Source organism: Globicephala melas, chromosome X (assembly GCF_963455315.2).
Source record: "Globicephala melas chromosome X, mGloMel1.2, whole genome shotgun sequence".
In the NCBI taxonomy this organism is placed as follows: domain Eukaryota; kingdom Metazoa; phylum Chordata; class Mammalia; order Artiodactyla; family Delphinidae; genus Globicephala; species Globicephala melas.
Window position 1 is genome coordinate 99863159 of NC_083335.1, and position 16262 is coordinate 99879420.

Below are 16262 nucleotides of genomic sequence, written 5' to 3' on the forward strand. Positions count from 1 at the left end.
TTTGTGACCTAAAGGAAAAGAAGGTTCCGTTTGTGATGATACTTGGGAAGGAACTGCTTGCCCTAAAAGTGTGGCCTAGCATCCTGTCTGTTGTTACTTTAAGTCACCAGAAGTCTATGAGTTTTTGTCATTTTTCTGTATTGAGTTAAGAAGTTAATAAAAGGATAACTTAGCTCCTCATTTTGTCAGATTTCAAGTCTACTGAAAAGAAGGTGCTTTGAGAGCTGGAGATGTGAGTAAGAGTCCAGTGCCAGGGTAATTTTTTAATTTTTAAAAAAATAGACTTTATTTTTTTGGAACAGTTTTAGTTTTTCAGAAAAATTGAGAAGATGATACAGACAGTTCCTTTATACCCTGCACCCAGTTTCCTTTATTATTAACAGCTTACATTAGCATGGTATATTTGTTACAACTAGCCAATATTAAAAGTGTTATTAACTAAAGTCTATACTTTATGCAGATTTCCTTAGTTTTTACCTAATGTATTTTTTCTCTTTCAGGATCCCACCAGGGCCCTGTATTACAGTTAATCGTCACGTCTCCTTAGGCTCCTCTTGACTGTGACAGTTTCTCAGACTTCCCTTGTTTTGATGACCTTGGCAGTTTTGAGGAGAATTTGATCAGGTATTTTGTAGAATGTCCCTCAATTGGATTTATCTGATGTTTTTCTCATGGTTAGACTGGGGTTATGGGTTTTTAGGAGGAAGACCACAGAGGTAAAGTGCCATTCTCATTCCATTATATCAAGGGTACAATTATTTATCACTATTAATGTTGACTCTGGTCACCTGGCTGAAAATGTTTGTCAAGTTTCTCCACTGTGAAGTTACTTTTTTATTTTTTGTAAAAACTTTGTTCCATGCTGTGTTGTTTGGAAATAAGTCACTAAGTGTAGTCCACACTTAAGGAGTGGGAAGTTTTGCTCCATCTCCTTGAGGCTCTTCTACGTAAGTTACTGGGAATTCTCCATGGGAGATTGTCTCTTCTCCCCCATTTATTTATTTATTTATTCAGTCATTTCTTTATGTCAGTATGGGCTTACAGATATTTGTTTTATATTTTGGGTCATAATCCAATACTACCTTATTTATTTTGTTGCTCAAATTTTTGCTGTTTTGGCCATTGGGAGCTCTTTTGGTTGGCTTCTGTGTCACTCTGACATGCCCCCATCGTCATGGGGTGTTTTTTGTTTTTTTTTCGGACACTTCCTTATTTTCTGGTACTACAAGATTCTCCAGGCTCATCCTGTATATCCCCTATCCCAGTTCTAGAATCAGCAGTTTCTCCACAAAGTCCAGATTTCTTTTATTAGAGAATGCTATTGAAAATCAAGATCTGGGTGCTAGGTGTGCTTGTTGCTACTAGAGTTTTGCTGTTTCTAGGCCTTCTTAGCTGAAATCCTGTGTATATATTACCTGTATATTTATGCATATTTATAAGTATTTCTATGCATTCATTTCTGTATATATATCAGTATTAAGGTAAACATGAGTTCATATTGATGTCTCCAGCTCTAATCCATTACTACATAGGTCATTCTAGCCTCCTCCCCTTGCTTTTCTGTAACCTCCCACTCCGACAGTGAGAAATCTGGCTCCCACCATTCACCATCCATTTACTTAATTGTTCAGTCCCAGTGTACATGTATAGTTGTATATCAGTTTTGTTAACCTGATACCCTGATGGGTAACAATATCAGAATTGTTAACCTGTACCCCCATGGGAAACAGCTTTATCAGCTAGAATACAATGCTTATGTACAGTTCCTTTTACCTTTAGTCTTACAGGCTCCACTCATTTCCAAAGTTCTTTCAGTCAGCACCTTTCCCCCCATCCCCTGCAGTGATACTGTTTCATACATTTGTAATACAGTTAGATTCTGTTATATGGTCTCCATTCCTTCCTGGGACCCCCTGACTTTCTAAAGGATTTTTTAAAATTTGCATACTTTAAGGTTCATTCTTTGTATTATAAAGTTCTGTGGGTTTTGACAAGTGCATAATGTCATGTATCTACCATTACAGTATCATACAGAATAATTTCACTGCCCTAAAAATCTCCTGTGCTTCACCTATGAACCCTCCCTTCCTCCCCACAAACCTCTGGCAACCGTTGATCTTTTTACTGTCTCTATAATTTTGCCTTTTCTAGAATGTTCTTGAGATATTTTTAAAGTCACTTTCTAAAGGAAACCTTTGATTTCTCTAACCTAGATACCATTTTTTCTCCCACCACCAATTCATTCTTAATTGAACAAAATATTTCTAATAAGTAAGAATCAAGGCGTTCCCATTTCTTTTCTCAGTTACCGCTATATAAGGTTGTTCAGCTTTGTTTATCTTTTAATATCCTACCTCTTTGTTACCAACCTCGGAATTGGGAGGAGATCCCAAGTACCTTCTTCTTTTTTTTTTTTTTTTTTTTTTTTGTGGTACGTGGGCCTCTCACTGTTGTGGCCTCTCTCGATGCGGAGCACAGGCTCCGGACGCGCAGGCTCAGCGGCCATGGCTCACGGGCTTAGTTGCTCCGCGGCATGTGGGATCCTCCTGGACTGGGGCACGAACCTGCGTCCCCTGCATCGGCAGGCGGACTCTCAACCACTGCGCCACCAGGGAAGCCCCCAAGTACCTTTATTTTTGTTGGGGAGGTTGGTGGGGGAAGGCAGGGAGTGGCCCTGTATGGTGTGGTGCGTCCTGTATAGGTAGCAGCTGGCAAATAGATGCTCACTTGTGGGGAGGGGCATTACGCTTAAATTTTATCTGAATATGCTTCTGTTTGTTTCCGGTGGGAGGTTATACTTAACTTGAAAATTCCTTTGATGAGTGTTTTAATATGAATATTATTTTGGTCCATAGTCTCTTTTGAGAATATAACAGAATATGAGATAGATGAAGTGAATATGTGACTATTTCAAAATGGTTTCTACTGTAATGAAAATCCTGTAGGATGATAGTTTTAGAAATTATTTGGAAGGCTCTAACTTAAGGGAAATAATAACTATCATATTCCTATTTCTCACTTGTTGTTTGGTACAATCTTTACATATATGTGTGAAAAATTCTGAAATTGGAATTTTTACCCCTCCAGTAAAAGATCATTTGTTATGCTCCAATATCAGTCACTCCTTGTTGCTATTTACCTTGAAGAATTCACAGTCTGGTGCAGAAACTCTTCTTTTTCATTTTTATTTTTTTTTGTGGTACGCGGGCCTCTCACTGTTGTGGCCTCTCCCGTCGCGGAGCACAGACTCCGGACGCGCAGGCCCAGCGGCCATGGCTCACGGGCCTAGCCGCTCCGCAGCATGTGGGATCTTCCCAGACCAGGGCACGAACCCGTGTCCCCTGCATCGGCAGGCGGACTCTCAACCACTGCGCCACCAGGGAAGCCCGAAACTCTTCTTTTTTAAAAGCAAGTTTTGGTTTAAACTTTACAGTGTCTTTAAGAGTTATGACATCATCAAAATCTTACCATGTAGCCTATAGTACAGGAGAATAATGGCTAAAGCATAGACTTCAAGTTTATGTTTTAGCTTTCTGCTTGTTAACTTTGTCACCACAGGCAAATTATTTACCCTTTCTGAGCCTTGCATTTCCTCATTTGTAAAATGTGAATGATGATATTACCTCTCCCATGGGATGATAATGGGGATTATATGAGATAAAGCACTTAGCACAGTGCCTGGTACATAGATATGGCTCAATAAGTATGCTCTAGGGGTTTCCCTGGTGGCGCAGTGGTTGAGGATCCGCCTGCCGATGCAGGGGATGCGGGTTCGTGCCCCGGTCCGGGAGGATCCCATGTGCTGCGGAGCGGCTGGGCCCATGAGCCATGGCCGCTGAGCCTGCACGTCCGGAGCCTGTGCTCCGCAATGGGAGAGGCCACAGCAGTGAGAGGCCCGCATACCGCCAAAAAATAAAAAAATTAAAAAGTAAGTGTGCTCTAAAATCAAAACCTCCCCTCAACAAGAAAATGGATGAAGGTTCAAAGTTTTATACTAGTGTATATGTTTCTGTTCAACAGTTACTACTTGGACCAGACCAGTCAGAAAAATGAATGATTCCTTTAGTTTTTTTATCTTAAAACTTCTCTCAAGATAAGGCTAACTTTTCTTCAAATCTGGGAAATGCTCACATCACTAAATTTGACATGCTAGCAGTGGTTGTCAGCCTAAGATACTGTTGCCTCTCCTGGGGCCGTTTGGGGGTGCTCTTGGGATTTTACAGGAGGGACCAGGGTGCTGAACACCTTGTGACACATGGAGCAGGCTTGCATGTTGAATTATTGTGCCTCAAATTACCACAGCAATAGCATACTGTTGAGACACACTAGACTAGACTAATATGTACGGTACTATCTTTAAACCTCTCTGTTGAACACATTTCAGGTGTCACAGACCCAGCAAATATGTCAGTGAATAGAGCAAGGCCAGGCCTCCGTGTCTGGGACACGCAAGGGAGTGTAGGGACTAGGCAAGCTGGAGAGAATGTGTCCTTTCTAAACAAGTGAGCCGCGCTTCAGCTTCAGCTAGTTGTTGACTACTATTGCTAGATCTGATTTTTCAGAGAAAGGCTAGATATCCAAATTTTTATGTCATATTTTCCTATTTTAAAGTGTGGCTCAACCTTTTTTTTTTTTTTAATATGCCAAGGCCAAACCAAACAGATTGGTGGGCTGATTTTGGCCCAGAGACCACACTGGTTTATAACCTGTGATTATTATTGTAGAAAGTGAGCTAAAGTTTTGGCAGGGGTAAACAGTCAGGGCCATAACAGCCCTGAATATTTGCTGAGCTCAGAGAAGGCTGTGGAAACAAAGCACTAGGTGTTGAGGTCATTTTCTAGAGCGTAGAGAATCATGGCATCAGAGCAGAGCTCTAGGGGAGCTTCCTCTGGTTGGAAGGAGGAATTCTGTTGAGAGAAATCCCAGCACCTGCATTTTGAGGAAGAGATCCCACTGTGCCTTATGCTGACACTCCTGAATTAGGAGGGTAGCTGCACCACTGGAGGAAGCCTTAGAGTGATTCCACTGCTAAGCATTACCATCCCAGCCCCCAGTCTCAGTACTGCCTTGAGAAATTAGGAGTCCCCGCAAAGCTAACAGGCAACGAAGGCTCAACGCTACAAAATCTCCTGGTTTATGTGGCTTTCGAACAGTGTGACATTCGTAGGGTTTATACCTTCAATATTTCTTCTTGATCTAGGGTTACTGCCTACTCAGCTCCACAGTCCACAGCTGTGGCCATCTGTGGTTTAGTGGGGGTGTTTCATGGGTGTCCCAGGAGTTTGGTCACATCCTAGCCTAGCCAGTACAGTTCAGGTGCTACTTGCTCTGGCTGGTTTTAAGGTGTCAAGTCATCACTCATCACTTTAATATTATATAAAAAGTAGCAGCCCATTATAATATTGTTAAATAACAATGTCTGTATGTATTTTGCATAGTTGTTGAATACATTAATATATATGGGCAAGAATAGATTGTATGTTTTAATATGCATCACTTTCAAATCTAATATGAGATCATATATGGCAATGTGTCATTTTAGTTGTATTCTATGGGATTAAATACAAAAATACAGTGTAGTATTTTACTGTAAAACTTTGCTTTTTTAAGAAACAGGCTGATCTTATTGGTCGGAATATTTTCTGTTTGTAAACTACCTGCTGGCTTAACCTCCCAGTGAGCAGAAAGGAAATAACTTTTTAAAAAGTATTTTAGTATTTTATAATCCTCAGAAAGTTAAATTTATTTGAGAATGTTATATATTGTGAAATACTTACAATACTTAATGATTATCCACATCATTTAGTGCTTACGTGAGTGAATGTTTGTACAGAGCAGAGTGCTAATCACTTTTAAGATCGCTGTCGTAATCCCTTGAGGAGAGTAAGTTTTTATCAGTTTAGATTCCTACTTGTGAAAAGTAGGTCTACTATTAATCATCTTTTCAGATGGTAGCCGTCTTTGTGGGTGTGTAAGTTGTTGGCTTCAATTTTAAAGATGTTTTTTAATGTTTTTCCAAAGGCAAGTATTTGTAACCACTAAAAAAGAAAATGGCAACTTTTCCCCTTCAGCTCTGTTTCTTGTATGTCCGAAAACAGCTTATTTGTAAAAGGATTCTTTCCTCCCCTCTCAGCCCTCCAAATCCCACACACCTGTAACCCTCTGTTTGGATGATAAACTGATGAGGGTTTCCTGTCTTTTTTCCCCCCAGCTAGTGAAAGAAGGGTGCTCATCATCACTCTGCTGGGAATGTCCTTGATACCTACCAATGACATAGTGGAAAGAAAAGACTTTGGAGAAGGCAGGCTTGGATTTGAGTCACGATTCTGCCATATGCCCATTCTCTGAGTTTAATTTCTTCTTTGTAAAATGGAGGTAATTGTAGCCACCTTTCACAGGGCATAGTTGTTCATAAATGGTAGCTGATAACAATAGTGATAAAATTAATAGTAACTTTGGTCTTAGTAGCGCCTGAGGTTCTGAAGGCTAATAAAGCTAGCCAAGAGCTAGGAACTCCCAAAAGCTCTGCAGTAACCTATGGATCCTAGGCTCTTGACATCTGAAACATCTTTGTTCTTACTGACCCTTGTCGCTTTTTCTTCTTTCTCATAAGAAGGCAAACTGTATTGCCCTTATATTTTAAAGACTTGAAATTAGGGTTGAGAAATGAATAAAAACGGTTCTTTGAAGCCACTAGGAAAGCTTGAGTTAAGACTTTGAATGCTTCAGAAACTCTTTATTGACAATGGTTAAATAGCCATCAAGTGTTCTGAATATGGTTAGTCCGTCAAATATTGAGGAATCCTTTCCTGGTAGGAAAGGTGTTATTGTTTCTGTAAATAAATACAAGCAAATTTGATCACCTAAGTTCATTCCTATCACTAAATTCAATGAATTGCATTTTGTTCATGTCACCTAGCAAATACTCATTGAACACCTAGTCTGTGCTAGGCCCTATGCCCAGTCAATTGTATACCCTCAAAGGAGGTACTGAATTAGGGAATCTAAGAGTTGTAGCTCTTAGCCTCTATTTTAAATGAAAATCCTAAGCCTTAGAGCTGCCCTGACCAGTAAGGTAGTCATGACTAACTACAGGTGGCTGCTGAGCAGTTGAAACGTGACCAGTCTGAATGGAGATGTGCTGTAAATATAAAACACACACTGCACTCCAAGGACTTAGTTTGAAAAAAAATATGTAAAATATCAATGATGTTTATATTGAATTCATGTTAAAAACAAAAGTATTTTTGCTATCTTGGATTCAATAAAATATATTAGAATTAATTTCACCTGTTTCATTTTACTTTCTTAGGGTAGCTACTGGAACATTTAAAATGAATCACATTATGTTTTTATTGGACTGCACTGTAAGGCAGTGCTTCAGTGACTTGGCAAGGTTACTAGTCCAGTTAGGACTCCTGTGGCTAGTGCAAACTATAGATCAGCTTACTGTGAAAATGGCAGGTAGTGTTTGTTTTGATCAAAAAGGTGGAAAATTCAAACCTTGTTTCAGAAAAAAGTTAAACGCTAAGGACTTTAAATAGTTTACATTTTAAATTAAAGCCTAGATTGTTAAACTGTTAGAATTGCTTCGCGTTTCAGATTTGGGGTGCTTTAAAAGGGGCAAACTAGGGGCTTCCCTAGTGGTGCAGTGGTTAAGAATCCGCCTGCCGATACAGGGGACACAGGTTCGAGCCCTGGTCCAGGAAGACCCCACATGCTGCGGAGCAACTAAGCCCGTGTGCTACAACTACTGAGCCTGCGCTCCAGAGTCCGTGAGCCACAACTCCTAAAGCCTGGGTGCCTGGAGCCCGTGCTCTGCAACAAGAGAAGCCACCGCAATGAGAAGCCCGCACAGCGTAACGAAGAGTAGCTCCCGCTCACTGCAGTTAGAGAAAGCCCGCGCACAGCAACACAGACCCAATGGAGCCAAAAATAAATAAATAAAATAAATAATAATAAAAAATAAAAGGGGCAAACTAGAAAAATACACCCACTGATTCAGTAACGTAAACCTATTTTTCATTTCTCTAAGCATTCACAAGTCATTATGTAGTTGATCTCTGATTCCCCAATATTTTATTGGGAGGTGGGGTGTGCAGAAGGTAGGGGGCAAGCTTCATCTATATATTTTTCTTTCTTGCTAGCTAGACTGGTTCAGTATAATGAAATCGATTCTTCATTATTTAACAAACATTTGAGCAGGTACTAGGTCAGGTTCTGGAAATGCAGTGGTGAACAAGGGATAATCCCTGAATAGAACTACAGGCTTTCTGTTTGGTTTTTGTCTTGTTTTGGCTTTGTATTTGGAAAATAATTCTAAACTTAAAGAAGTTATAATAATAAATATAGTACAAAGAACACTATATACCCTTTATCCAGATCCATGTACTGTTAACATTTTTTCCTGTGTTCTTTTTTAAAAAATTGAGTTATAGTTGATTTACAATATTATATTAGTTTCAGGTGTATGACATAGTGATTCAAATTTTTATAGATTATACTCCGTTTATAGTTATTATAAAATATTGGCTATATTCCCTGTGCTGTACAATATATTCTTGTAGCTTATTTATTTTATACATAGTAGTTTGTTGTACTTCTTATCCCCTGCCCCTATTTTGCCCCTCTCCCCTTTCCTCTCCCCACTGGTAACTACTGCTTCATTCTCTATATATGTGAGTCTGTTTCTGTTTTGTTATATTCACTAGTTTTTTAGATTCCACATATAAGTGATAACATACATATTTCTCTTTCTCTGTCTGACTCATTTCACTAAGCATAATACCCTGTAGGTCCATCTATGTTGTTGCAAATTGCAAATTTTCTTTCTTTTTTATGGTTGAGTAGTATTCCATTATATCTATATCTATATCTATCTATCTATCTATATATCTCACATCATTTTTATCCATTCATCTTTTGATGGACACTTAGGCTATTGTACGTAATGCTGTTGTGAACGTTGGGGTGCACGTATCTTTTCAAATTAGTGTTTTTGTTTTCTTTGGATATATATCCAGGAGTACAATTACTGGATCACATGGTAACTCTATTTTCAGCTTTCTGAGGAACCTCCATACTGTTTTCTCCAGTGGCTCTGCCAATATACATTGCCACTAACAGTGTACAAGGGTTCCCTTTTCTCTACATCCTTGCCGGCACTGGTTATTTGTTGTCTTTTTGATGATGGACATTCTGACAGGTGTGAGGTGATATCTCATTGTGGTTTTGATTTGCATTTCTTTGACGATTAGCAGTGTTGAGCATCTTTTCATGTGCCTGTTGACCATCTGCATGTCTTCTTTGGAAAATTGTCTATTCAGGTCTTTTGTCCATTTTTTAATTGGGTTATTTGTTTCTTTGGTTGTTGGGTTGTATGAGCTCTTTGTATATGTTGGATATTAACTCCTTATCAGGTGTATCATTTGCAAATATTTTCTCCCATTCAGTAGGTTGTCTTTTTCTTTTGTCGATGGTATTCTTTGCTGTGTAAAAGCTTTTAAGTTTAATTATGTCCCATTTATGTATTTTTGTTTTTGTTTTTTGTTGCTGTAGGAGACAGATCCAGAAAATGGATCTGTCTATGATTTATGTCAAGGAGGGTTCCGCTTATGTTTTCCTCCAGGAGTTTTATGGTTTCCGGTCTTATATTTAGGTCTTTAATCCATTTTGAGTTTGTTTTTATATACGGTGTGAGAAAATGTTCTAATTTCATTCCTTTATATGTAGCTGTCCAGTTTTCCCAGTGCCATTTATTGAAGAAACTGTATTTTCTCCTTTGTCATAGATTAATTGACCATATGTGCATGGGTTTATTTCTGGGCTCTCTGTTCAGTTCTGTTGATCTATGTGTCTGTTGCTTCCCTGGCTTTCTTTTGATTTCCATTTGCATGGAATACTTTTTTCCATTCTCTCTCTTTCAGTCTGTGTGTCTTGAAATCTGAAGTGAGTCTCTTATAGGCAGCATATATATGGTTCTTGTTTTTGTATCTGTTCGGCCATTCTGTATCTTTTGATTGGAGAATTTAGTCCATTTACATTTAAAGTAATTATTGAGGGGCTTCCCTGGTGGCGCAGTGGTTAAGAATCCGCCTGCCAATGCAGGGGACACGGGTTCGAGCCCTGATCCGGGAAGATCCCTCATGCCGTGGGGCAACTAAGCCTGTACGCCACAACTACTGAACCTGTGCTCTGGAGCCCATGCACCACAATTACTGAATCCCGCATGCCTAGAGCCTGTGATCCACACGCAACAAGAGAAGCCACCATAATGAGAAACCTATGCACCACAACTAAGAGTAGCCCCCGCTTGCCACAACTAGAGAAAGCCGGCACGCAGCAAGGAAGACACAATGCAGCCAAAAATATAAATAAATAAATAAAATGAAATAAATAAAGTAATTATTGATAGGTATATACTTACTGCCATTTTGTAAGTTGTTTTGTGGTTATTTTTCTGGTTATTTTTTGTTCCTTTTTTTTTTCCTACCCTTTGATTTGATGTCTATCTTTAGTGTTATGTTTGGATTCCTTTCTCCTTTTTGTGTTCTATCTGTTATAGATTTTTTGGTTTATGGTTACCATGAAGTTTATATATAGCTATCTATATATATACATGATTGTTTCAAGTTGCTGATCTCTTAATTTCAAATGCATTTTAACAACCCTTTATTTTTACTCGTCTCCCCCCATAATTACTGTTTTTGGCATATTATTTTACACCTTTTTGTTTTTGTATCCCTTACTGAGGATATAGATGATTTTACTACTTTTGCCTTTTGAACTTCTACTACCTTTGTACTTGGTTGATTTACTACCTTTACTGTATATTTGCCTTTACCAATGAGCTTTTTATTTTCATAATTTTCCTTTTTTTATTGAAGTATACTTAATTTACAATGTGCTAATATCTGCTGTACAGCAAAGTGACTCAGTTATAAACATATATATTCTTTTTTATATTCTTTTCCATTATGCTTTATCCCTGGAGATTGGATATAGTTCCCTGTGCTATACAGTAGGACCTTGTTGTTTATCCATTCTAAATTTAATAGTTTGCATCTCCTAACCCCAAACTCGCTGTCCATCCCTGTCCCTCTCCCATTCCCCCTTGGCAACCACAGGTCTATTTCCTATGTCTGAGTCTGTTTTTTGTTTTTTTTGTTTTTTTCCCCAGTACTCGGGCCTCTCACTGATGTGGCCTCTCCCGTTGCGGAGCACAGGCTCCGGACGCGCAGGCTCAGCAGCCATGGCTCATGGACCCAGCCGCTCCACGGCATGTGGGATCCTCCCAGACCGGGGCACGAACCCGTATCCCCTGCATCGGCAGGCGGGCTCTCAACCACTGCACCACCAGGGAAGCCCTGAGTCTGTTTTGTAGATAGTTTCATCTGTGTCATATTTTAGATTCCTCATATAAGTGATATCATATGGTATTTGTCTTTCTCTTTCTGACATATTTCACTTAGTATGATAATATCTAGTTGCATCCATGTCACTGCACATGGCATTGTTTCATTCTTTTTTATGGCTGAGTAGTATTCCATTGTATATATGTACCACATCTTCTTTATCCATTTATCTGTCAGTGGACATTAAGGTTGTTGCCATGTCTTGGCTATTGTGAACAGTGCTGTTATGAACACAGGGGTGCATGTATCTTTTTGAATTATAGTTTTGTCTGGGTATATGCCTAGGAGTGGGATTGCTGGATCATATGGTAATTCTATTTTTAGTTTTCTGAGGAACCTCCATACTGTTTTCCATAGTGGCTACACCAACTTACATTCCTACCAACATTGTAGGAGGGTTCCTTTTTCTTCACACCCTTTCCAGCATTGGTTATTTGTAGAATTTTTAATGATGGCCATTCTGACCAGTGTGAGCTGGTACCACATTGTAATTTTGATTTTCATTTCTCTGATAGTTAATGACATTGAGCATTTTTTCATGTGCCTACTGGCCATCTCTATGTCTTCTTTTTTATTTTATTTTATTTAATTAACTAATTTGGCTGTATCAGGTCTTAGTTGCGGCATGTGAGATCTTTGTTGCCTGCGGGACCTTCATTGTAGCATTTGGGATCTTTTTAGTGGCGGCATGCGAACTCTGAGTTGCAGCATGTGCGTCTAGTTCCCTGACCAGGGATCGAACGTGGGCCCCCTGCATTGGGAGTGCGGAGTCTTAGCCACTGGACCACAAAGGAAGTCCTTGTATGTCTTCTTTGGAGAAATGTCTATTAAGGTCTTCTGCCCATTTTTCAATTGGGTTGTTTGTTTTTGTTGTTGTTGAGTTGTATGAGCTGTTTGTATATTTTGGAAGTTAAGCCCTTGTCAGTTGCATCATTTGCAAATATTTTCTCCTGTTCCGTAGGTTGTCTCTTCATTTTTTTATGGTTTCCTTTGCTGTGCAAAAGCTTGTAAATTTGATTCGGTCCCATTTGTTTATTTTTGGTTTTATTTCTATTGCCTTGGGAGACTGACCTAAGAGAACACTGATTCGATTTATGTCAGAGAATGTTTTGCCTGTGCTCTCTTCTAGGAGTTTTATGGTGTCATGTCTTATGTCTTAAGTCTTCAAGTGATTTTGAGTTTATTTTTGTGCATGGTGTGTGTGTGTGTTCTAACGTGATTGATTTACATGCAGCTGTCCAACTCTCTCAACACCACTTGCTGAACAGACTCTCTTTTCTCCACTGTATATTCTTGCCTCCTTTGTCAAAGATTAATTGACCTTAGGTGTGTGGCTTTATTTCTGGGCTCTCTGTTCAGTTCCATTGATCCGTATGTGGGTTTTTTTGGTACCAATACCATACTGTTTGGATTACTGTATCTTTGTAGTATTGTCTGAAGTCTGGGAGGGTTATGCCTCCTGCTTTGTATTTTCCCTCAGGCTTGCTTTTTCAATTCTGGGTCTTTATGTTTCCATATGAATTTTTGGATTATTTGTTCTAGTTGTGTGAAAAATGTCATGGGTAATTTGATAGGGATTGTGTTTAGTCTGTAGATTGCTTTGGGTAGTATTGCCATTTTAACAATATTAATTTTTCCAGTCCAAGAGCATGGGATATCTTTCCATTTCTTTGAATCCTCTTTAACTTCCTTTATTAATGTTTTATAGTTCTCAGTGTATAAGTCTTTCACCTCCTTGGTCAGGTTTATTCCTAGGTTTCTTTTTGGTTTTGTTTTTAGTGTGATTTTTGAAAGATACTGTTTTTTACATTCCTTTTCTGATATTTCATTGTTAGTGTAAAGAAATGCAGCTGATTTCTGGATGTTAATCTTGTATCCTGCTACTTTGCTGAGTTCACTTATCAGATCTAGTAGTTTTTCTGTGGTGTCCTTAGGGTTTTCTATATATAGTATCATATCATCTGCATATAGTGACAGTTTTACCTCTTCCTTTCCAATCTGGATACCTTTTATTTCTTTTTCTTGTCTGATTGCTGTGGCTAGGACTTCCAGTACTATGTTGAATAGAAGAGATGAGAGTGGGCATCCTTATCTTGTTCCAGATTTTAGCGGGAAGGCTTTCAACTTTTCACTGTTGAGTATTATATTGGCTGTGGGGTTTTCATAAATGGTTTTTATTATGTTGAGGTATGTTCCCTCTATACCCACTTTGTTAAGAGTTTTTATCATGAATGGATGTTGAATTTTGTCAAATACTTTTTCTGCATCTATTGAGATGATCATGTGGTTGTTGACTTTTCTTTTGTTAATGTGATGTAGTACGTTGATTGATTTGCATATGCTGAACCATCCTTGTGAACTTGGGGTGAATCCCACTTGGTGGTGGTGTATGACCTTTTTAATATATTTTTGGATTCGGTTTGCTAATATATTGAGATTTTTTGCATCTATATTCATCAAAGTTATTGGCCTATAATTTCTTTTTTGGTGATATCTTTGTCTGGTTTTGTTATCAGGGTGATGGTGGCTTCATAGAATGTCTTTGGGAGTGTTCCCCCCTCTTCAGTCTTTTGCAAGAGTTTGAGGATTGGTGTAAGTTCTTCCTGGTATGTTTGGAAGAATTCCCCAGTCCAGTCAACTGGTCCAGGACTTTAGTTTGTAGGGAGTTTTTTAAAATTACAGATTCTATTTCACTTCTAGTGATTGGTGTGTTCAAATTATCTGTTTCTCCTTGATTCAATTTTGGTGTGCTATATGTTTCAAGAAAGTTGTCCGTTTCTTCTAGGTTGTCACATTTGTTGACATATAATTGTTCTTGGTATTCTCTTATGGTTTTTTGTATTTCTGTGGTATCGGTTGAGATTCCTCCTTTTTCATTTCTTATTTTGTTTATTTGCGTTCTCTCTCTTTTCTTTTTGGTGAGCCTGGCCAGAGGTTTGTCAATTTTGTTTACCCTTTCAAAGAACCAGCTCTTGGTTTTCTTCATTTTTTCTATTTTTTTTAATCTCTATTTTATTTATTTCCTCTCTGATCTTTATTATTTCCTTCCTTCTGCTGACTTCAGGTTCTGTTTTGTTTTTTGGTTTTTCTTGAATTCCTGAATTTTATTTATTTTTCTACATAGCAGGTTCTTTTTAGTTATCCATTTTATACATATTAGTGTACATATGTCAATCCCAATCTCCCAATTCATCACACCACCACCACTCCCGGCCACTTTCCCCCCTTGGTGTCCGTACGTTTCTTCTCTACATCTGTGTCTCAATTTCTGCCCTGTAAACCGGTTCATCTGTACCATTTTTCTAGGTTCCACATATATGTGTTAATATACGATATTTCTTTTCCTCTTTCTGAGTTACTTCACTCTGTATGACAGTCTCTAGATCCATCCACGTCTGTACAGATGACCCAGTTTCGTTACTTTTTGAGGCTAAGTAATATTCCATTGTATATATGTACCACATCTTGCTTATCCATACGTCTGTCGATGGGCATTTACGTTGCTTCCATGACCTGGCTATTGTAAATAGTGCTGCAGTGAACATTGGGGTGTATATGTCTTTTTGAATTATGGTTTTCTCTGAGTATATGTCCAGTAGTGAGATTGCTGGGTCGTATGGTAATTCTATTTTTAGTTTTTTAAGGAATCTCCATACTGTTCTCCACAGTGGCTATATCAATTTATATTCCCACCAACAGTGCAAGAGGGTTCCCTTTTCTCCACACCCTCTCTAGCATTTCTTGTTTGTAGATTTTCTGATGATGCCCATTCTAACTGGTGTGAGGTGATACCTCATTGTAGTTTTGATTTGCATTTCTCTAATAATTAGTGATATTGAGCAGCTTTTCATGTGCTTCTTGGCCATCTGTACGTCTTCTTTGGAGAAATGTCCATTTAGGTTTTCTTCCCATTTTTGGATTGGGTTGTATGTTTTTTTAATATTGAGCTGCATGAGCTGGTTATATATTTTGGAGATTAATCTTTTGTCCGTTGATTCATTTGCAAATATTTTCTCCCATTCTGAAGGTTGTCTTTTTGTCTTGTTTGTGGTTTCCTTTGCTTTGCAAAAGCTTTGAAGTTTCTTTAGGTCCCATTTGTTTACTTTTGTTTTTATTTCCATTGCTCTATGAGGTGGATCAAAAAAGATCTTGCTGTGATTTATGTCAAAGAGTGTTCTTCCTATGTTTTCCTCTAAGAGTTTTATAGTGTCCGGTCCTACATTTAGGTCTCTAATCCTTTTTGAGTTTATTTTTGTGTGTGGTGTTAGGGAGTGTTCTAATTTCATTCTTTTACATGTAGCTGTCCAGTTTTCCCAGCACCACTTATTGAAGAAACAGTCATTTCTCCATGGTATATCCTTGCCTCCTTTGTCATAGATTAGTTGACCATAGGTGTGTGGGTTTATCTCTGGGCTTTCTATCCTGTTCCATTGATCTATATTTCTTTTTTTGTGCCAGTACCATATTTTCTTAATTACTGTAGCTTTGTAGTATAGTCTGAAGTCAGGGAGTCTGATTCCTCCAGCTCTGTTTTTTTCCCTCAAGACTGCTTTGGCTATTTGGGGTCTTTTGTGTCTCCATACAAATTTTAAGATTTTTTTGTTCAAGTTCTGTAAGAAATGCCACTGGTAATTTCACAGGGATTGCATCGAATTTGTAGGTTGCTTTGGGTAGTGTAGTCATTTTCACAATATCGATTCTTCCAATCCAGGAACATGGCATATCTCTCCATCTGTTTGTATCATCTTTAATTTCTTTCATCAGTGTCTTACAGTTTTCTGCATACAGGTCTTTTGTCTCCCTAGGTAGGTTTATTCCTAGGTATTTTATTCTTTTTGTTGCAGTGGT

The 16262-nt window shown here is 38.5% G+C and overlaps 1 protein-coding gene across 2 annotated transcripts in view; it reads left to right on the plus strand.

Moving 5' to 3' along the window:
* The window catches only part of TAB3 (TGF-beta activated kinase 1 (MAP3K7) binding protein 3), a 101503-nt gene that overhangs the window by 39067 nt on the left and 46174 nt on the right, over positions 1-16262 (plus strand). Inside the window, exon 2 of one of the 2 annotated variants that reach the window (XM_030844436.2) lies at positions 501-624. The exons of the other annotated variant lie outside the window; for it this stretch is intronic. The gene's annotated coding sequence lies outside the window, so the exon portion shown is untranslated. The remainder of the gene's footprint in view (positions 1-500; positions 625-16262) is intronic. 2 annotated transcript variants of the gene reach the window in all.